The sequence below is a fragment of the Heterocephalus glaber genome, unplaced genomic scaffold, assembly GCF_053883595.1.
Source record: "Heterocephalus glaber isolate CG9 unplaced genomic scaffold, H.glaber_assembly_v1.0 deba00000347, whole genome shotgun sequence".
NCBI lineage: Eukaryota > Metazoa > Chordata > Mammalia > Rodentia > Bathyergidae > Heterocephalus > Heterocephalus glaber.
This window is the reverse complement of record NW_028258143.1, coordinates 12,579,827-12,602,879: the sequence shown is the minus strand read 5'-3', so window position 1 is coordinate 12,602,879 and position 23,053 is coordinate 12,579,827. Positions and strand designations below refer to the sequence as shown.

General features: G+C 38.9%; 1 protein-coding gene across 1 annotated transcript in view; it reads right to left on the bottom strand.

Moving 5' to 3' along the window:
- The window catches only part of Tmem163 (transmembrane protein 163), a 239,085-nt gene that overhangs the window by 131,097 nt on the left and 84,935 nt on the right, over nt 1–23,053 (bottom strand). The gene's annotated exons all lie outside the window — the stretch shown is intronic.

The following is a 23,053-nucleotide window of genomic DNA, read 5'->3' as shown; positions in this document are numbered from 1 at the left end:
TTAAGTCCAGCTTACAACTTCCATTTACAGTTTTCCAAGCAGCTCTCATATATGAGGATTAGATTCAATTAAAAATTCTAGAATGTTACACATGGACAGGACAAGAAAGTTCACAATGTCCAAACTCCCCTATTTTATTAAAAGAGATAAAGGGATATGGGACCTAAAGAAGTGAAACAAGTTTTATAATGTTTAGTTAGCAACAGCCTGATGGCAAGAATTCAAGCTTTCTAATTCTGAGGTTAGTATGCTGCATTGCTTTGTGCTATACTTTTCCAACAAAGAAGAGAAAACTATCAAAGACCAAGAAAGACAGATGATGTGTAAGATGACTACTTGTTTTTACCAGTGAACACACAGAAACATTTCATGCACTTTGAGTTTCTTAATCATGATCAAGATATTAAAGTAAAGAAATCACTGGTTGAAGATGGCAGGCAATCCCTAGTCAAGTGTGCACAGAAATTTCTCATCTTTCATTTTTAAAAAATGCACTGCGATGTTTAAAGAAGTCAATACACACTGTCAAAAGTAAGCAAAAGGTAATAGCCAGGACAAAAATCACCCCAACCCCATCACCCAGGAACAATCATGAGTCTTTTTTCTGCCTAGGACTACACAGAGCCATTTCTTAGTAGGCCATGTGCACGCGTGCACACACACACACACACACACACACACATCTGTTGCCTTCCATTGAGGAGAGGAGCAGATTTACAGTAACAAGTCACATGTAGTTCTGAGTCAGAGTTTAGCACTATAGAGAAATGAGCACTAAGGGTATCGAGGTTGGAAGGAAATACCTGATAGTAATTCTGACGTTTCCTTCAAAAATTGTAACCTTACTAATGCTAAAAATAGCAAAACCCAAACACATTCTGAGGGCTAAAAATATTGCCTACTGAAAACACCAACTATTTCATATGTTGTTTCTGAACAGTGAGACAGACCAAAGGTAAAAGGGACTAGGACGGAGGACAAAATCCTGCTTATACTTTTCTAATTTGATAGTTCCATACTTCCGGTAAACAGGATGACAGCTTATTAGAGAGTCTGTTGCAAGAACAGCACCCTCTTCCCAAACATCCCACACTGTGATATCATGTGTCTCCAAACCACTGACACTGTATGAACTTTTCCCTATATGGGTTTTCCATTGCTACCATAGTAACTTGCAGCAACTTTAGTAGCTCAAAGCAACACAAATTTATCATTTTACAGTTCTAGAGGTCAGAAGTCTATCATTGGTCTCACTGGGAAAAAAATGAAGGTTTTGGCAAGACCACATGCCACTTGATATAGATACTATACCATGTAAAATTTGAGAATTCCTGTAGTTATTTTCAGATCTAAGGATCTTAGACATATTCTGTGAGCTGCCCTCTGGAAAGACTTATTTATGTGTTCAACAGAAGTGTATAATACTGCCCATTTCATACCACTTTTGCTAGAGAGGATATTGCCCTTTTTCCAATCACTGTCAGTTTGAAAGGAAATGTTAGCATAATGTTTAAATTTGCTTTTTTTTTCTTGATGGTGATGCTGTTATCTATATACCATATTTACTAGTAACCTGTATTTCTTCTTTTGAAATACTCCTCTCATGTCCTTTGCCTAATGCGTTTTTTTCAGATGCATTTGAAAAATGTTTGTCTTTAAAACTATTAAACTTTTGGGCCGGGGATTTAGCTCAGTGGTTTCTGCTGCCTGCTGCGCAAGCGCAGGGACCAGAGTTCGATCCCCAGTACCAAAAACAAAAAACAAAACAAAACAAAAAACTATCAAACTTTTAATTTCATCTCAAAGATATATTTTACATACATCTATTTTATCACTTTTTTTGGTATTTATTTCTAGATGCTTAAGCCTAAATTGTTAAATCTTCATTAAAAAACCTTTTGTAGGGTTTAGGGTGTGGCTCAGAGGTAGAACATTTACCTGGCATGTACAAAGCCCTGGGTTAGATCCCAAACACTACAAAACATGAAGTAATTTTTAATTATCAAGCTCTTCTCTTTGGTACATATCTTACTTCTGTTGACTTCCTTTATTGCTTACAAGCCCAAATTGGCATATAATAGAACCTTACACTACAAGTAGAAAACCTTATATCCTCAGGTTCTAATTAATATAAAATATTTGATACTAAAATCAGATAAAAACCATACAAGAACCAGATGACATTTTACATTTAATTACTGAAACAAGCAATTAGAAAACTATGGCCTGCCATTTACGTTTTTATGGCCCATGAGCTGTTTGAGAGGGAAAAAAGAGGATATGGAATAGAGATATTACAGAGACTAAAATATTCACTGCCTGGTTCTTTAAAAAAAATCAATTGCTATGAAACATAATTTAGGGTATACCAGGGGAAATATAAACTGCCCCAATACTCTTTATTAAATTCTTCCGTTCTTCAAATTTGAAATGTCAAAGAATAGAAATTTCCAGAATACATATTAAAAATGTACAATCTCCCTAATTGTAATTAGTTGCAAATTAAATTAGTAAGATATCAATATTTATCAGATTAAAAAAATTAATAAACACTTATTGTATATAAAGCTGAAGAGGATGTAGTGAAATGTCAACTCTGATTTTCATAGTAGAAAACTGTCAGAAGCTGAACTCTATGGGATTTTTGGATCAGCTATTTAAATTTTATAAGCTTATATCATAGAATTTTTCAGAGAAATTCGTAAGTTATATGTATATGGCTACCTCTTAAAGTATTGTTCACAATAGTAAAACAAAAGAAAATTCCTAATTGCCTATCTGTACAGGATAAGTTTACCTGAGCAGACCTGGATTGAAAGCCCTACACAGAAGGCCTCCCTTCAGAACCTCCTGGGAAATGAACTTTGACACCTTAAAATATTTTACTGATATGAATGTTTCTGTATGCCTGAGACTTTGGAACATGCAGTACAAGTTGTACCAGTTAATATTATCAATGGGATGCAGTTGCCTCTCCTTAACTGTGATGGATTAGTTCCAGGAAATTCCTCCACTGTTCCCCAGCCCCAGAATACCAAAATCCAAGGATGCTCAAATACCTTATATAAAATGATGGTGTATTTGTATATAACCCATGCACTCCTCCCATATACCTTAAATCACATCCAGATTAAATATCTAACACAATATAAATATTATATAATAGTTGCAGTACTGAATTGTCTAGGAAATGACAACAAAAAAAATTCTGTAAATGTTCAGCACAGATGCAGCCACTCTAGAGCTAATTAGATAGTAGCAGAACATAAGGTCAGGCAAATGGTGCTCACGTAGTGATCCCTGGAGTCAGACTGAGGATCTGTAAAAGGCTGGTGGCTACCACAGGGTTTGCCTACATAGCACTTCATATATGTGGATTCCAGAAAGTACTTGGTACGTGGCAAATCCAAATTTTGCTTTTGGGAACTTTCTAACATTTTTTTCAAATATTTTCAGTTGGTAGCTGGTGGAATCCATGGATGTGGAACCTGAAGAGATGGAGGGCTGACTATGTATGGCTGACGCCGGTCTTTGCTCTGCAGGACTGCAGTGTGTGTAGTGGAAGCCAGCAGCAGGTCCCATATACCAACATAACTGTCCTCCTACAAAAGCCCTAACACCAAGGCTCGGTGTGCTTCCCTGCTTGGCAAGCCTCTGGAGGTTGCACACCATTGCTGGGAGAATTAGGCATGTGCCTAGACTCCACTGGGAGTCAGGTTGAAGCCTACACTCTTGACTTCACTCTAGGCCAGTGATGATGAACCTTTTAGTTTGCAATGATACAAGCAGCTCGTTTAGGGATGCATGCCATAGGTTTACCACCACTGTCTAGGCTCTGTCTGCTTTTCCCCCTTTCTCATTTTAATCTGTATCCTGTCACTGAAATGAACCACAACTAGCAGCATGACAGCTTTCCTGAGTCTCATGAGTCCTTCCAGGAAATCATCAAGCCTGAGGGTGGTCCTAGGGACTCTCCACAGCTATCAGTGAGGAATTCTGTTAAACTGATAAAGCAGAATAATGTACAGCCATATATCTATATCCAAAATAAAGTGGATGCATGTGTATGAGTATATATTCATAATAGATGCCTACAATATATTGTTAAATGATCAGTTACCATAGTTACAAGACATCATTAGCATGACTTTAAATTTTTTAAAGCTTTTATTGGGCAGTCATGATATGCCAGGCTTCATCTAAGTGTTTTACATGTATTACCCCATTTCTCCTTGTAACAGCCCTGTAAGTCCTACTATCGTTATTATTTTAAAGAATAGAAGACTGAGGTACAGAGAGGTTAGATAGTGCAACCAAGGATACACAGCCAGGATTTGAAACTGGGCTGTCTTAGGTGAGAGCTAATATTCTTAACCAATACAGCATGCTGCCCTGCTCTCAAAAAGTATGCCTATCTCTAGGCATATTTGTGATGTAACTCAAAACTATGTTAATAATTTATTCTTGGAAGTGAAACTATGCAAAGAAATGTGACTTTTACTTTGACCTTATAAAGGTACTGTATTTCTTATATACCAAGCAGATATTAATGATATAATAACTCTTACAGATTAAGAGATCTATCTTATCAGCCTGGGGATTTAGCTCAGTGGCACCTGTGCCTGCCTTATAAGTCCAAGGTCCTGAGTTCAATCCCTGGTACCAAAAAAAAAAAAAAAGAGATATCTATCTTATCATAAAAGGTGTGATTGATAAATACAGGGAAAAAATTTTCAAATTTACTACAGTAAAGGAAATATTCCCATTAATTCCCCTGGAAATAGCTGGGCATGGTGATGCACACCTGTGATCCCAGCACTTGGGAGGCTGAGGCAGAAAGAGTGCCCTGAGTTTGAGGCCAGCCTGGGCTACATAGTGAGTTCAAGGCTATCCTAGACTACATAGCAAGACCTTGTCTCAAAAAAAAAAAACTCCCCCTCAGTTCAATCACACTTATCCCATTGTTCTTGCCACTTTCTGAAGCAGTTCTTGATGTCTTCCTTCATGAGTATCTTTTAGTGTGCTGTTGTCACTATTTCAATGTACGGAATTAATCCAAAACACTTATCCTTCTGGTCATTTTGACTTGGGGAAGAGACAGAAGTCACACAGTGTCAGGTCCAGTGAATAAGGTGGGTGAGGACACACCGTAATTTTTTTACAAGTCTGCTTTTCTGTTGGATATTCACTCAGTGGCAGCATTCACCATATTTTTTATCATATCTCATAAAACCACAAAAAAGAGCTTCTAGAACTGTTTCAGAAAATGCCAAGAATGATGAGACAAGTATGTTTTAAGTGAGCAGGAACAATTGTAAGATTAGTCGCAACATATCTTTTACTGTGATAAATTTTTAAAACATAAACATTGATCATATACATATATATATATTTTTTTTTGAGACAGCATCTTGCTATGTAGCTCAGGCTGGTTTTGAACTCACTATGTAGCCCAGGCTGACCTTGAACCTGTGGCAATCCTCCTGCCTCAGCCTCTGAAGTCCTAGGGTTGTAGGCATATACCACCATGCCTGGCTTGATCATATATTCTGATCGCCCCTTGTATGCTGTTCTTAAAGATACACTAGGGAACTGTCTTTGGTCTTTCTGCTTTCTTTCACTGATCAGTTCTTGTATTATTCTGTTGTAAATATATGTACTGGGAGTTGAACCCAGAACAGGGGCACTCTTCTTATTTTTTGAGACAGGATTCAGGATTTCATTAAGTTGCCCAGGCTGCCCTCAAAATTGTGATCTTCCTACCTCAACCTTCCAAGTAGTTTGGATTACAGGCACATATCACCACTGTTGGCTAACATCTTCAATTTTAATTCCATCATCATTCTGATTATACTAGTTCTTCCTCACCAATCTCTGTCCAAACCATAGGTTATTTTTGCATATTTATTCTTCTAAATAAACTTCAGCATCATTCAAGTTCTATAATAAAGTTCTATTGGTATCATTAATTGCAGTTATGTACAAGGGTTTCACCTAGGAGTACCGCCCCACTAATAAAGAGAATACCAATTCAGAATTTGTGATCCCAAGGGGCTGGCTCAGAGTTGACAGATGTTGTGAAGAAAAGATTTCAAAGACATCAACTGACCAATGTTGACCAAACATTGTCTAAACTAATGGGAATATGTACATCTAGACACCTATGGTCTGCTTTTCCAATTAGACAAAATGCTGAATTACACATTAATATCAGTATTCACTGAGGACCTCACCAGTAGCAGTTGAATTCATTCACACAATGTACTTACTGTTTGTCTATGACAAGTCAGGACTGTTTACAATGCTTGATTAACACTGGGTTTAACTCTTGTCACTTAGAAGCTGTGTGATGTTGGGTATGCTACCTAACCTTCCTGATCCCTACTTCCCTACCTGTAAAATGGGAATGATCATCCACCATTTGGTCCCCATGAGAACCAAACGAGACAACTCAAGGTAAGTTTCTTGGATACAATAAGCACCCAAGGAAGGGAAAGCATCGTCAGTACTAATGTCACTGCCACACAATTAGCCTATTTCGAAGTTGTAGATCACTTCCAAAAGGGAGGAAAAGACAACTCTAAATAATATTGCTTTTAGTTCCAGCATCTTCAAATCAGTGATGTCTTCATCTACCTGAATTTCCTCAAGCAGGTCTCCCATCCCCAATGCAGCACTTTGCAGAGAATAAGAGAAGCAAAAAGAGAGGGGAAACCCCAGAGCCGCATGGGAAAGAAAAGCAGGAGAAAATAGCCCAGGCATGGGCACAGCTAACAAAGCTGTCTCCATGCAGGCATGCACTGTGCTCTTGGAGAGACAAATGCCAATCCTAAGAGTGCAGTAAGAAATGAGATATTTCAGAGGGGCTTCACAGGGTCTGACAGCCAGGTTCTCTCCCAGGCCTCTCCCTCTCTGCCCAGGTTTAGGATCCTTCACCCATTGCCATGGCAACACTGTCAGCAGGCATACTACCGCCAGCCTGAGAGGCAGGCAGGCAGCCCATCCTCTTCAGCAGTGCGAAATATCTAGAATGCTTTTTTGAAAGTGATTTTGTCCTCTATGTGTTGTGTAGGGAGATGTGTGAGGGGAGAGGGGGAGGTCTGGCTGTTAATCTGTGGCTCAGCAGATTAAACAAAACCCACTACAAACACACAAAACACTGAAGGAAGACAGACTATGCTAATGATAGAAGGAAAACATTTTGACAGCCTCACTCAGCTAAGTGTCAAATACTTGAGGAAAAGAAAAATTGGCTTATGAAAAAAAACAGCAACATCATACAATGAGAGTGGAATAGCAATGGATTAAAGGCAGCCCAGACTCTCTTCAAGGCATCCAGAAGTACCTTCTAATAAAAAGAAAAACAAGCCCCAAAAGAGATTTACCAGAGCTAGGATGAAGGAGGTGGTGGTGGGTGGCGGTAATTGTGGTTCTGATTTTCATAGGAAGTTGAAAAGGGTCAAAAATAAACACAACTTGTTAACTTTCTACTACATTCCTAGTAAACTTGAGTACTCAGCAAACAATAAAGAAGGATAAAGTGTCTCAACCCACTGGGTGCAGCACTGAAGGCAACATCAGTGTGGCCATCAGCAGAAAGGCCACCATGCTTCATGGTTCCAGAAACATAAGCACCCTTGACGGCTCGGCCATCTCTCCCTCATAGAGCATCTCTCCATACACGAATTCAGTTTAAAGGTAGTTAAGGACTTGTGTCCTTTGTTCTCAGTTTTTAAAAAAATCCCTGTTCTTTAGCCTTTCTCAATGTAACAGCATTACAGAAACTTTTAGCTAGATTTATACCACATAGTGGGAAGTAAACATCTTAGCCTTGGCAGGAAAATAAAATATGTACAGGTTGAGTATCCCTTATCCAAAATGCCTGAGACCAGAAGTGTTCCAGATTTTGGAGTTTTTCAGATTTGGGATCATTTGCATACACACAATGAGGTACATTGGTGTTGGGACCCAAGTCTAAACACAAAATTCATGTTTCATGTTTATTTTATATACATAGCCTTAAGGTCATTTTATACAATTTTAATAGTTTGTGCATGAAAAAAGTTTCATGATGTGGAATTTTCTACTTGTGGCATCATGTCAGCATTTAAAAAGTTTCAGATTTTGAAGCATTTCTGATTTCAGATGTTCAGATAAGGAATGCTCAACCTACGTGTAATATAATGATGTTGCACATACCTAAAAGCAGTTTTAATGCCTTTCTGGTTAAAAAAAAAAAAAAAAAAAAAAAAAAAGAACCATAATCCAGAATACAACCTTTTGCAACCTAGCCAGCAAAAGGCAAAAATTTACTGGGATAATTTAATTTTTCCTGATTTACTTCTCCTAAACCAACAAAAGAATGAGTTTAAAATCCCTGAAATCATCTGTTGGTGGCAAAAGCACCAACCAAGTAGGGGCTGGGATATGGCTCAGTGAGACACGAGCCCCTGGATTCAATCACCAGCACCACCAAAAACAAAAAAAAGTACCAAGCCAGCAGCCCTGTTGCCTCCCCAAGGTCCATTGTTCCTTATCCCTTACTTCTGATAGCACAGCAGTAGGCAGCATTGAGGCTCCTATGCTCCCTTGCAAGTAGAGGTAGCCACATGAGTACAAGCTGGCCAATCAGAACTCAGCTGAGTGTGATCTTATACTCAACAGTCTCTATCATCTTTCCTTTCCTCTAGGCATGTTGGATGTCAAAACAATTATCTCATGAGCTTGAAAATGAAATTTAGCTGGGCGTAGTGGCACATGCCTGAAAGCACTCGGGAGGCTAAGGCAGAAGGATCACCACAAGTTTGAAGCCAACCTGGGCTAAACAGTGAGCTCAAGAGCACCCTCAATTACATGGTGAGACTCTGTCTTTTAAAAAAAAAAGAATTACATATTACATATGACTATATAAATGAAGAACCAAAAACTAGAGAGCCTGGGTTTCTGGCAGGATTGCTGACTTGCTCTAGATTTACTTAAGGAAAATGACCTCCCATTTGACTAAATTGCCCTAACTAGGTTTCCTATTACCTGCAGCGCCATGTCTTCGCTAACTCATAAACCAGCGGAAGGAAACACTGCAGTGATTCTGTTAGGGAATCACAGAATCTGAGAAGTCTCTTTAGTTAATGACATTGCTATAGATCAGTATGAATGCCAAATCATCTAACACTTTCAATTAGTAAACGCTTTTCACTCTTCTAATATATTTCAGGAATTTTTATATTTTTGCCAATCATTACAATTATGCCAACTTCATACCAAGTTCTTAGAATATGGTTCTGAGTTTATTCCAAAACAGTAATTCTCTACAAATTAAATTATGTTCTTTATCTGGTAGTTTTTCAAAGCTCACCTGTGGAGAAAAACGTTGAGAAAGAGAAGAATCAAGAATAAATAAACTCATTTTTCCAATTTGCTTCAAATACACCCAAGGTAAAAGGCCACCCCTGGTGCCTGCCATTGGCAAGGACTCTAAACAGCATTGTTAGCATCATGAAGAAACAAGCCCAGCACCTGCTGCAGGGTCTGCTTTTGTGTACTTGACCATTCATGTTATTTCTACCTCTGCTTTAGCTTTTGGCTCTGGTATTTTTGGCAAGACAAACTCCAAACTACAAAGTAATGAATACCTCAGCTTGTGCCTCTAGCCTTCAAACTGCCCAGATTCTAGCCTCATCAAGCTGCAGGAACTTTCTCAAACAACATCAGTAATTGTGGTCCTTAGAGGATATAAAAAGAGAAAAAAAGGTTTCACTTTTAATTCATCTAGTTGTTTAAAGCCTGTGTTCATTCCACATATATATGGTTTCCATTTCTTCTAAACTTCCTCCCTGTAAATTCTCTTAAATGTTTTAACAACAGTAAGATAGGAATCTTGAAAGGTCTGATCCAGTAAGATAAAGATGGATATGATCTTACATTACACACATTGTGAGTCTCCATAATAGCATTAATTATCCCCATTTGGTTACACACTAATAAAAAGAGAAAACTTTGAATCTCAGGACGTTTCCTAGAAAAAGCATTAATCTATTAAATTAAATTATACTTTAAAATATCAGGGTTATAACAGTCATTCAATTAGTTAAAAAAAAAGATTTTAAGTCACAATATCCTGTATCTTAAGATTTCTCAATCTCATACTAATGGCATTTTAGACCAAATAATTCTTTGTTGTGGGGGTTGTCCTATGTAATGAGGATGTTTACCAGTATTCCTAGCCCAGTAGCACCACCACTCCAAGGAGGGACTACCAAAAAAGTCTTTGAACATTTCCAAATGTACCCCGGAGAAGCAGACAAAAATCACCCACTAGTATTGTTGTTCTACGTAAAAAGAATATTTATCCAGGCCCACCTTACATATGAGCAAAGTAAACCACAGAAAGGGCAAGAGGCAACCTCAGTCCCACAGAGGTGACTTAGTGACCAAGACAGGACACCTCATGACATGGAGATATTCTGGATTCGTTGTGTGTGCAATGATTAATCTTGAATGTTAACTTGATTGGCTTGAGAGAGACCTAGGAGATTAATAAAGCACACTTTGGGGCATATCTAGGCAGTTCATGATGGTGTGGCCTTGGGGATTATATCTGCTCCCTGGCCCCTTGTTCTCTGGCTTTTTTCTTACTCTGCTCCCTAACTGCTATGGGTAGCTTTTCTCTACCAGGCCCTTCTATCATGATATTTCTGCCTTGGAACCAGCTGATCATAAACTGAAAACCATGAGCCAAAATAAACCTTTGCTGCTTTAAGTTGTATATGTCAAGTATTTTGTCCTAGCAATGGAAAACTGGCTAATAATACATTGAATCATCACATTGAGCTGGTATATGATGGGACTTTGGCTGAAAATAATAATATTTTAACTAAAGGTATATTTTGAAGACTTCAGTACCACTTAATCAACAGTGTATTAGGGATACTGGAATAAAAAAATCTGTTAAGTTTCATGGCCAACCATATGACTTGTCTCCTATAATCCCACTCAGAATCATTCAGCAAATATTTGTTAAGCATTTCCCCGGCATCTAAAACACCAGTTAAGTAGAGAAGAGGTCATTTTGGTGCATTAGCAGTACAACGAACAGAAGACAAGTTTACCAGTCACCACAGTACATGCAAAGGCCAAATTCCAATAAGAAAGTTTCCAACAAAGTAATACATTGGCTCAAAGGGGAGAAAATTCGCATTAACCTAGAAATTAAGTGATACCACCGATGAGGCAGCAATTGAAGTAGGCTTTGCAGGATGGAAAAGGCATTCTGGAAAGACGTAAGAGTATGAAGATGAGAAGTAAGGGACCACTTATTATAACCACCGAGGTGCTTAACTGCCTGGAACCTAGGAGAAACAGAATGGGTGATGATACTAGCAGTAAATATTGGGGGCCACATACAGGCAGGCTTTGTATGCTTATCTAGGCACTGATATTTTCAATGTGTTAGTAAGAAACCACTGAGTTTCGAAGTAGATAGATTACATAAATGAATAAAACTACTTCACATAACTGCATAAAATAAAGAAGGAATGTACCATTGCTGCCTGTGTTGAGAGGTACTTTAATCCACTCTTGCTGCTATGAAAAATACTAAGATTGGATTTGAATAAGGGTAGTGTCCCTGAAAGTCGTTATAGGCCTGCTAATGGAAAGTGCTGTGGACTTTTAGGAGGTGGGGCCAAGTGGGAAGTCCACAGGTCACTAGGGGGTTCCTTTGAAGGGCACTGTGGGACCCCAGGATCTTTCTCTTACTGTGACTCTCTGCTTCCCAGCCCATGATATAATTAGTATATTGTGCATACACTCCTGCCGTGATATGTTACCCTTGCCAGAAGCCCAAAGAATGGGATTACCCAGTCTGTAACCCACAGAATCAAGAGCCAAAATAAATCATTTCATTTTTTAAACTTACTTAACCCTAAAATTTCACCATAGTAATGCAAAGGTGACTAACACAGTAATTTATAAATGAGAGAAACTTATTTCTTATAGTTCTGGAGGCTGGGAAAGACAAGATCAAAGTGACAGCAGATCCAGTGTCTGGTGAGGGTTCTCCCTCTGCTTCAAAGAGGGCAGGTTGTTGATGCATCTTTACCTGGCAGAAGTGGAGGGGTACTCCCTTTCATTTCTTTATAAGAGCACTAATTCATTTATAAGAGTAGACCCTCAAGTCTTAATCATTCCCCAAAGGTCCTACATCTTAATATCACCACAGTGGGAATTAGGTTTCCAATGAATTTGAGAGGACACATGCATACCACAGCAGAAAGCTTCCGAGGCACAGTCGACCAAAAGGAGAGAGCACCACAACACAGTCTGTCATTCCAGCCTGGAATACTAAGGACAGTAAGAAAGAGCCCATTATACCTATCTAGTCAAAAGGTACCGTGAAGGCTACTGGGGTGAAGTAGCAGGAATGGGACACTGTAGGACAAAAACCAATCCGAGCCAGGATAAACACAAATCAGTGGAGGTGGGGAAGCAGAAAAGGCACACATGACCTTTCTCTTTTGAATTTCCGTGATGGGAAGATGTCATAAACAGAAACACAGGTCAGGGAGAGAGCTGATTCTAGGGGAGAAAGTGAGATCTAAGGGGATGCCAGAGAGAGGTCCAGTAAGAAATTAGGAAAATCAGATACAACTTTGGCAAAAGATCAGGCCCGTGATTTAGTTCCAAAAGAAAAGCAGATTATAGATCCATAGTCTTCTCTATAAAGTTGACTCTTCAAGGTTTAACCATAGATAAGATCCCTACAGAAGAGAAGGGTAAATAAGAAGTCTTAAAAGAATGCCTGTGTTGAAGACACAAAAGTAAGAAGAAAAAGAAGTCACAAAGGAATTCTTACTCTCTAAGTAGAACACATAGAGGGGTAAAACATAACTAGGAGTTTAGTGTACCAGAGAAAGACCAAGTAAGACATGGCATGAAAATAAGTCCCTGGTGCCAGAAGGCTTGGCTTCATTTTGAGGAGATAGCAGCACAGCAGAGGAGGTCAGTCCGCTCTGTGAAGTCAGGCAGACCATGGCTATATTCAGGCTTTGGCGCTTTCCATTTAATAACATTTGGGCTAAAATACTAGTTCTCTGTACCTCATTTTCCTCAGTACAATAAGAATAAGACCATTATCTAATGAAAGTTATTAAGAGTTTAAGCAGGTAAAGCTTAACTTAGTGCCTAGTTCCAGCAACAGCAGCAACAGCTACTGAGCTGGTGTTCAATACCACCCCACTACCACCACCACTCTTATTAGAAGTGTAGTGACTACCTACACTGAGAGCCAAATGAGACTAAGCTACACACCTCTAGCCGGTGATATGTGCTGAGTGGCTATATATGGTAAATATATGTCATGACATAAATACGATAGAACAGTGGCGGTGAACCTATGGCCGGAGAGGACACACAGAGCCCTCTCTGTTGGCATGCAAACCAAATTGCCCCAGCAGCCAAGTATTCAGGTTTAATTGCAGTGTTGGTACTTTGTGATAAATAAGTAGGTTTTGGGTTGCAGTTTGGGCACCTGGTCTCTAAAAAGTTCACCATCGTTGCTATAGAAGAATCAACCAAGAAGAAAATACCATCATGGTGAGGAAGGAGAGAGAATATGAGGTGACAATTTAACACAATACAGCAGAGATCTACAAGGTTTTTCTGAAAAGGGCCAAACAGTAAATATTTTTTGGCCTTGAGAGCCACGTAGTCTTTGTTGAAACTAATCATCTCCACCTTCGCCTCACAATTACATAAGCGAATAGGCACGGCTGTGTCCCTATAAAATTTTATTTACAGAAACAAGCAGTGATTGGCCTACAGACCAAGTTTGCTGACCCCTTCAAGCAAAGAAGGAATAAGGCAAAACAAATGGTCAATGTTCTTAAACCTCAAACTCTAGAATAGCAAAGCTTAGAGCAAAGAATAGTGAAGATATGAGAAACCTACACTGACAAAAGCAAAAACAAATATTATAGCATCCCAATCAGAAGACAGTGACACAACTAGATCTACATACTTAATGTTTCATTATGACAGGAGTGGGGAGAGGAGAAAAGACAAAGAGATTGGTAGGAAATCATGGAAAGTTTTCATGGGAAAATAACAAGCCTGGTAGACAAACACATAAGCAAAAACATTTGTTAAAAGCTATACTGTCCACTGAGAGAACTACCGTCTCTGACTCTTTGCTCAGCTTTCTGTGCTGCTCTGAAAAGCAGGAATATTAGTCCCTTATTTCTGGGTGACAGGACTTGTGCCCAGTGTTTACAGGAGGGCTCTTTCCCTTATCCCTTGGTTTTATCTACCCCTGAGCCTCCCCATTTCCTCACCACACCTCATAACTGTCCTTCAAAGTGCTTCCTACTTCCTTTGTTAGAGGAACAGCAGCGATTCATGCTGCTATAAACATTTCCATCACTCATCAATTGAGTTACTATCTGAAGTATCTCAGAGATAAAAAATTGTATCATGGGACTGATAAGTATTATTGCACTTAGAGGGACCAAATCAAACTTTCAACACTGCCAAAATCCTAGAAAATCCCTTCATTCTAGTAGAGGAGATACAAAGATGAATGACTCTAGTCTTATCAGCATGTCAGAAAGTTTTTAGCAGAGGAGATAAAAAGAGAAAAAAATCAATAAGGAGAGAAATGTGGAAACCCAGACACAGATAAAGGTCTGATTCTAGTACTCCACCTCATCTGTGGTTTTGCTTTCCAGTTTCACTTATTTGTGGTTAAGCATAGTCTAAAAATATGAAATGAAAATGTTCAGAAATAGCATCCAAAAACCTGAAATACCTAGGAATCAATCTAACAAAAGAAATCAAAGACCTCTTATCTGAAAACTATAGCACTCTGAAAAGAGAGATTGAAGACGATATCAGAAATGGAAAGACGTCCCCTGCTCCTAGATGGGAAGGATCAACATAGTGAAAATGGCCATACTTCCAAAACTGCTATATAGATTCAATGCAATCCCAATTGAAATCCCAGCAGTATACTTCATGGACCTTGAGAAAACAATCCAAAAATTCATTTGGAACAAGAAGACACCCAGAATAGCAAAAGCAATTCTAGGTAACACAGACACTGTAGGGGATAATGTAGCCCACAACTTAAACTATACTACAACGCTACTGTGATACAAACAGTATGGTACTGGCAAAGAAACAGACCGGAGGACCAGTGGAACAGGTTAGAAGATGCAGAAACAACTCCAGACACACTCAGCCACCCCACCTTTGACAAAGGAGCCAAACACCCTCACTGGAGGAAAGATAGCTTCTTTAATAAATGGTGCTGGAAAAATTGGGTTTCAACTTGCCAAAGATTAAAACTAGACCTATATCTCTCACCACGCAATAAAATAAAGTCAAAATGGATTAAAGATCTAAATATTAAAACAGAAACGCTGAACCAGCTGGAACAGAGGTTAGGTAGAACTCTTGACACTGGTGCAGGAAAAGATTTTATGAACAAAACCTCAGTTGCCCGTGAACTAGCACAAACAATCAACAAGTGGTTTCTCTTCTTATTAAAAAGCTTCTCCACAGCAAGAGAAATGAACAACAGTGTAAAGAGAAAACCAACAATGCGGGAAAAAACTTTCACCTGCTATTCTTCAGACAAAGGTCTACTATTTAGAATATATAAAGAATTTACAAAAATCAGACTTTCCAAATTTAAAGACCCAGTTCAAAAGTGGGCATGTAAAATGAACAGACATTTCTCAAAGAAGTAGAAATAGCAAATAAGCATATGAAAAAATGTTCAACATTGCTGGTCATTGGAGAGATGCCATTGAAAACAATGCTGAGATTCCACCTCACCCCAGAAAGAATGGCTGCTATCATGAAATCAACCAATAACAAATGCTGGCAGGGTTGTGGGGAAAGAGGCACACTGCTCCACTGCTGGTGGAAGTGTAGACTGGTGCAACCACAGTGGAAATCACTATGGAGATACCTCATAGAACTGGGATTGGAAGTCCTATTTGACCTAGCTATTTCCCTGCTGGGTATCTTCAACAAAGAATTAAAAGAATCATACCATAGTGATATATGTGTGCCCATGTTCATAGCAGCACAGTTTGTGATAGCTAAAACTTGGAAGCAGCCCAATTGCCCATCAACTGGAGACTGGATAAAGAAAACGTGGTTTTTTTACAAAATGGAGTATGACTCAGCCATAAAAAATGAGAAATTGGAGTCATTTATAGCTAGATGGATGAACTTTGAGGTGATACTCTTAAAGGAAATAAATATGACATACATGTTTACATATCGCATTGTTTCTCTGGTATGAGAAACCAAAAGGATAAATAAGGACCAAAATATATAATAGATATTGTGTTGCAATGTAACACAATATAGTGTTCTACAGTGTTCTAGTGGAAAGGGGGAAAGGAAGGAGGGAGGGAGAAAGGAAAGAAAGGAAAAGAAAACATAAGAATAGAAGGAAAAAAGAGAATCAAAGCTTTGGTAACTAAGAAGGGGAAACAGGGTTGAAGGGAAGGAGGGGGTTGGGGAAAAAAGAAGACTCAAGCTATATCATGTACAGGTACAAATTCCCTATGATGAATGCTATCATTATATATATCTAAAATGTACCCATAAAATTAATTTTTTAAAAAGAAACTGAAGTGACTTCAAAATCCCAAAGCTGGGACCTCCAACCTCCTGACTTCTAGTTCCACACTCTTTCCACCATACTCAATTTCTTTCTTTAAAACCAAACTCATCCCTTAAGCCATACACAACCACAACAATTTTTCAGGACTCAGAGTAAGCGACATGTGTGGCAATTACAACTTGATACTAGAGCCTAAATGTTTGCTTGTTAAAGATTCTGGAGGTCCACCGATTACATCTGTGGTAAGAAATGCTGATTTCTGGGCATGTTAAAGGCTGCACAGCTTGTCTTTCTAATCCCTGTGTCCCCAGCACAGCCCATAACTTGATGGCAGGTTTTTTGTACACAAACAGAGAGGAACATAGAAGAGGATTATCAGATTTTGCTATGAAAACAAACATGAATGGCAATAGGCCAAAGGACAGCAAAGGCACTAAAGTGACTTGTCTGAGCAACTCTTTTAACTTGAGATGTTGGGGAACCAGCTTAGCCCACTGGAGCCTGGCTCTGTCCAGCCCTCACCACACCCACAGCGGCCACCAGTTTAGCCGCACCTGCAGTCCACCACGCCCCCTACCCAGCTCCTCTGGCCTTCTGGCTGTGCTACTACCTGGTTCCACACTATAAAGTGGGGGGGGGGGGTGCCCATAAAGCCATTGTCCTCAGCTCCAGAAGACAGAGCTTAAGTAAACAACAGATAGAGGGCCTCTCTGAGGCTCCTTCATGAAAACTGAAGCCCACTGGAAAAGTGAAGAGAATCTGTGCAACAAAGGCACACCAGACCACCATACTTGGTAAGTTGGAGGGATCATCACCTCCCATCAGAACCTGGACTATCTTCAGGGGAAGGGCAGTAGAACCTGCAGCAGAAGCTTGCAGAGTTCAGCATAGCAGGAGGTCAGGGAACTCAACTTCAGACTTGCAGCCAGAAATCTGCCTGAGTCCCATGGGTCTGTGACTGGCTTGCTGAGACTCATTGACATATATCTGCACACTGCTGCCCACGTTGTCTATTGTGACAGCAGAGACATACCCTGAAGGAGGCCCTGCATTTTGATCTTTTATTTTTTATTTGTTATTTTCAAAATTATTAGTAGTATTTTTTTATTTTTCTCTTCTTTTTAATTTTCTTCCTACTCTTTTCAAATTTTTATTTTTCTCTTTTTTCTTTCTTTTCTCTTTTCTTTCTCTTTCTCACTCACTCCCTTGCTATCCCACATTGTTCTTCATCTCCCTTTGTGTTTCTGTTCTGGCCCTAATTTGTATTTCTTCTTTATTTTTCTTTTCTTCTCTTTTTCCTTCTCTCGCCTGTGTCCTCTGGCCTCACTGCCAACCTTCCCCTATCCTTCTACCTATCTATCCCTCTCTCACCAAATCCTTCTAACTCCCCATCCTGAAGGATAAAGTTGCTATATTAAAGAGTTTTTTCACTATAAACATATGTTGGGTTGGTCCTCAATTTTTATTTAATTCACACAGTTAAAGGTGATAGATTAACTACCACAAATTGTCATTTTCTAAGATGTACTTGATGCTATGGTGTTGCTGATGGTATCACTTGGGCTAAGCTGTTGTGATTGATCTACTCAGTTGTCCTTCCTGATATAATGAAAATGAGACAGCCTCAGAGTCATTACAGACTCAAACCTAAAGACCAGCTTTATCTGAAAGACACCTCTGAGAAGCAATCATTCCATAAGGTTTCTAAATACAAGCAACAAAGATACTTACAATAAGCAATTCTGAAGTATCAACACAGGAATTAAACCAAGGATAGTACCAAAAACAAAAATGAGAAGACATTTAAGCAAGTCACAAACTCAGACTTCCATCCTACCAAAGGTAAATTCTGGGGGAAACAAGGTGGAAAAGTCTGATAATCAACCACCTGGACACCCTGAACTGATACCACAGGAAGTAACAAAACAGATGAATGAGGCTGTAGAAAAACTCAAACCAGAAATAATCTCCCAGATAACTACAGAGATGGTGAGCAGAGTGAAAGACGTGATTAGAGGCTCTAGAACAGAAACAGATAAAAAAAATAGATGAGCTCAGAAACATGCTGGAAGCCATGAATACCAAGGATAAGAATGAAATGGAAGTCATTACTGCCCAATATAAGAAAGAAATGGAATCCAAATTCAAACAGATATCCAGGAGATTTAAAACTCCATTGAAAGTATGCACAGCAGATTAAGGGAATCTGAAGATAGAATATCATATCTAGAAGACAGCATTGTGCTTAATGACCATGAAAACAAACATTTCTTGAAAATAGTAAGGGACCAGGGAGAAATTAAGCCATCAGCTGGTAGATGATGCAAAGAAAAACAACATAAGACTGATAGGAGTCCACAAAAAAGCAGGAGAAAGTACAATTGACATAAAAAACAACTGTTCACAAAATAGTGGAAAACTTCTCAGACAGAGATAGAGAATTGAACATACAGATATGTGAAGCATATAGAACTCCAACTAGCCATGATCAAAAAAACTACACCTAGCTATATAATAGTTAAGATGCCAGACACCCAACAGAAGAACAAAATCCTACAGGCAGTTAGAGAAAAGAAACAAATCACCTACAAAGGAAAGCCAATCAGAATCACGGCAGACTTCTCAACACAAACTCTCAAATCAAGGAGACCCTGGAGTGAAGTCTTTCAAGCCCTAAAAGAAAATAACTTCCAACCTAGACTGTTGTATCTGTCAAAATTATCTTTCAAAATCAATGGGGAAATTAGATACTTCCACAACAAAGAATACCTGAGAAATTTCATGAACACCAAACCAGCACTCCAAACAATTCTAAACAGTATCCTACCAAAAGACAATGAAGGTCACAACTTCATGAGGCCTAACAGAGGGAAGCCACCAGGCAAGGCAAGAAACTAAAGGGAAAGGGGGAAAAATAAAAAACAGAAGAACCAACAACAGTAAAACATCATGACAAGGATGAGTCAATATCTAGCAATTATAACTATCAATGTTAATGGCCTCGAGAGAAGCTGAGCTGGTCCCAGCACCCAGAAGGAAGCTTCCCTGCTGCCATCCCAAGCTCCTAGGGCAGAGAAGCTGAGCCGGTCCCAGCACCTGGGAGGAAGGTCCCCTGCTGCCATCCCAAGCTCCTAGGGCAGAGAAGGTGAGCCGGTCCCAGCACCTAGAAGGAAGCTCCCCTGCCGCCATCCCAAGCTCCTAGGGCAGAGAAGCTGAGCTGGTCCCAGCACCTGGAAGGAAGCTCCCCTGCTGCCATCCCACACTCCTAGGGCAGAGAAGCTGAGCCAGTCCCAGCATCTGGAAGGAAGTTCCCACACCACCATCCCATGCTCCTAGGGCAGAGAAGCTGAGCCAGTCCCAGCACCAAGAAGGAAACTACCCCGCTGCCATCCCAAGATCCCAGGGCAGAGAAGGTGAGCCAGTCCCAGCACCTGGGAGGAAGCTCCCCCACCACCATCCCATGCTCCTAGGGCAGAGAAGCTGAGCTGGTCCCAGCACCAGGAAGCTCCCCCGCCGCCATCCCAAGCTCCTAGGGAAGAGAAGGTGAGCCTCAAGGGCACCAGAAGCACCCCACCCCCCGTGGAAATGAGAAGACATGTAAAGAAGCTTCAAAAACAGACTTATGGATCACCTACAACAACCCCAAAGGGAAATGAGATGGAACAATCTGATACTCAACTACCTGGACTCTCTGAACTGGCAACAAAAGAGGATCTGGGAAAAATGAAATCAGAAATAATTACTCAGATAAGAGCAAAGATTGTGCTCATGGTGCAAGACATGATTAATAAATCTAGAGAGGACACAGATTAAAAAATAGAGGAACTGAGGAACATGATGGAATCCCAACATAGGAAACAAATGGAATCCATAAAACAGATGCAAACAGATTTCCAGGAGATCAAAAACTCCATCAAAAGTCTACGGAGCAGAATGAACCAATGTGAGCATAGAATTTCAGATATAGAAGAAAAGATTGCAATTAGTGAGCAGGAAAAGAAAAATTGCTTCAAAATTGTAAAGGAACACAAGAAATCAATCCAGCAGCTGCTAGATGATGCAAAGAAGAATAACAGAAGACTGATTGGAGTCAATGAAGAAAGAGGAGAGAGTGCAGATGACATAAAAAACTCTTCACAGAAGTGATGGCAGAAAACTTCCCAAACAAGGGAAAAGAATTTCACATACAGATAAGTGAGCCATATAGGACTCCAGCTAGCCTTGATCAAAAAAAATCTACACATAGGCATATAATAGATAGGATTCCAGAAATCCAACAGAAGAACAAAATTCTACAAGCAGTGAGAGAAAAGAAGCAAATCACATACAAAGGAAAGCCCATCAGAATCACAGCAGACTTCTCAATGCAAACCCTCAAGGCAAGAAGAACTCCGAGTGATGTATTTCAACCCCTAAAGGAAAACAGCCTCCAACCCAGACTGATGTACCCTGCAAAACTATCTTTCAAAATTGATGGAGAAATAAGATAATTTCATGATAAAGAGCACCTCAGGAACTTCATGACTATCAAACCGGCACTCCAAAAATTTTAGACAATACCCTAGGAAAAGACAATGAGGATCACAACCCCAGGAAACCCAGCAGAATGAATCCATTGGGTGTGACAAATTAAACGCCAAGGGGGAGAATTCAACAAAAAGAAAAAGTCAGGACAAGGCTTTTAAAATTTTTAACTTCATCTCCCTAATGAGTGTATAATTCAATCTTGTTATTGTACTGATTAGTATTTTTCTGATTCTAGAGTTGCATACCTTTCCTTGTGCTGTACTGGCTATTTATCATCTTCTTATGTCTACTTTTTAATTGGGTTGTCTATCAATGAGCTCTAAGAATTCTTTATATATTCTGGTCATAGGTTATATGCATTGTAAATATGGTCTGCTTAAGGACTACCTCTCATTTTAATGATGTCATTTAAAGTTCTAAATTTTGATGGAATCTCATTTATCAATTTTTTTCTTTTATACATCATGTCTTTTGTATCCTAGGTAATTCTTGCCTACCCTCAATTCATAAACATTTTCCCTTATAATTTCTTCTTAAAGTTTTATACTTTTAGGCTTTCATATTTAGGGTCATAGATCCCTTCAAGTTATTTTCATGTATGGAAATAAAGGGTTCAGGTTAATTTTTTATATACGGATACCAGGTGTTCTAGTGCTGTTTGCTGAAAACACTATCTCTTCCTCAGCTCTTGAATTGAGTTTATATTCTATAAAATGCTAATGTTAAATAATCTTTCAAAACTCAGTGGACCATATATGTGTGGTTCTATTTCTAGAGTCTCTGTTTTATTCAAATGATCTATATGTCTTTCCTTACACCAACACTGCCTTGATTACTGTAGCTTTAGAAGAAGTCTTAAAATTAGGTACTAAACATCTTCCAACACTGTTTTTGTTTTTTTAACTTTTCTAGGTTCTTTGTACTCCTACATAACTTTTAAATTTCAATATCCAATTCTTCATTTATAGCAAGTATACACAGACCTGAATTTTTGTATATACCTTGTGTTTTCTAATCCTGCTAAATTCAAATACAAGTTCTAGGGGCTCCTAGAGATTTCTTAGTATTTTCTCTGTAGATGATCATTTCATCTACATATAAAGATTTTGCTTCTACCTTGCCAATTCTATCCTAGATGTGTCATTTTATTGCCAGACTATTTTGGTGGGGCCTAGGTTTCAAAGCTTAATGGGCAGATAAAGAACAAGCATATCTGCCCTTGTTCCTCACTTTAAGGAGAAAGCATTGTATCTTCTCTATTCATATAAAGCATTCTTGCTGGAAGTATGGAGTACATCTCTTTAATCTGTTGAGAAGGTTCGGTTCCACTCCTAGTCTCCTGATAGCTTTTACCATGAACAGCTGTAGAATTTAGTCCAATACTTTTTCTCCAACTAGTGACAGGATCATATGGCTTTTTCCTTTCCTCTGTTCAAATGATGACTTTTGGGGGTGGATCTTCCAATGCTGAACCAACACTGCCATCCCTATAACAAAACCACTTTCTACATGCTGCCAGATCTGATTTCTAATAGTTTGTTTTGTTAAACAAATTTCTATCTATGTTCATACTTTTTTCTTCTATTATCTTTATCCAGGTTTAGGATTAGCATAATGTTGAGTTCCTAAAATGAGGGGAGAAGTATTCCTTCTTTTTTCTGCTTTAATTGTTTGATATAATTTATCAGTTAAAATGTGTATGAGCCTGCTGTTATCATATAGGTAGGTATTCAAGTTCAGAATATTCTATTTCTTTAATAGGTGCTATTCAAATTTTATATTTCCTCCAGAGTTAGTTTCATTAATTTGTCTTCCAAGGTACTTCTTAGAAGTTGTCAAATTTATTTCAAAAAAGATTTTTGTAATATACTTTCTATATCCTTTTAAATT